This window comes from Panthera uncia, chromosome A2 (assembly GCF_023721935.1).
Source record: "Panthera uncia isolate 11264 chromosome A2, Puncia_PCG_1.0, whole genome shotgun sequence".
Classification (NCBI taxonomy): Eukaryota; Metazoa; Chordata; class Mammalia; order Carnivora; family Felidae; genus Panthera; species Panthera uncia.
In genome coordinates, this window is record NC_064816.1 from 14,515,839 (window position 1) to 14,516,643 (window position 805).

An 805-nucleotide genomic window follows, 5' to 3' on the forward strand; every position below is an offset into this window, starting at 1 on the left:
GCGGGCGCGTTTCCCACGTCACTTCGGGGCTCTCCGCCCCGGGGAGAGAGGCCAGAACCGTGCCTCGAATGCGCTTTGGTGTCATCAGGTGGCTAACCTCCTGCCACAGCGCGCCCCCCACTCCAAGCTGCCACCTTCCCAGGTGTATCTTCCTTTATGTACCCCTTTTCCAGGGGCTCCTGCATCATCAATGGGAAGCCGTGCACTTTACGAACCACCTCGACCCCTGGTTCCCAACACAGCTGAAAAGATGACGTTTCGGGCAAAGTGGCGGTAAAAGTCAAGATATTTACCCTCACACTCTAGCCAGGGACCTTTCTAGGGACACCCCGTAACTTGATCAAGCCCAGAAGGGGCAAAAAGCGCACCTCGAGCCAGCCAGGAGTCGAACCTAGAATCTTCTGATCCGTAGTCAGACGCGTTATCCATTGCGCCACTGGCCCTGTAGTAGCCCAACCCTCCCTGTGATGTAGATCACCCTTTGCGCAGCTTCCACAGGTTCCCCAGCACTGGCGCAGCATTTCCGCCCCCGGGGACGCGGCGCCCGCCCACGGCTCTCACCGCGCCTCCTTTCCCCAGCAAGCACCCTCCGCCAATCCACAGCCGCAACGTCACGGCGCTCCCCGGCGCGCTCCAATCCGCGCGCAGTACAGCTTCTCTAGCGGGCGCGGGCGTGAGCACAAGTTTGTCCGCGGCCGCCTCCCGTCCGCTCGGGTCGAATGGGGCGGGGAAAGGGGTGGGGCGAGCCGGGCGCTGCGGCCGCGGAGCTGGGTGAACGGTAGCGCCGTGGAAGAGGCGGCGGCGC

At 63.6% G+C, this 805-nt stretch overlaps 1 non-coding gene across 1 annotated transcript; it reads right to left on the reverse strand.

Annotated features, from left to right (window-relative positions):
- Window positions 1-370: 370 nt before the first annotated feature.
- Window positions 371-443, reverse strand: TRNAR-ACG (transfer RNA arginine (anticodon ACG)). The gene has a single exon. It is a non-coding gene; the product is annotated as a tRNA-Arg (tRNA).
- Between the last annotated feature and the right edge of the window lie 362 nt (window positions 444-805).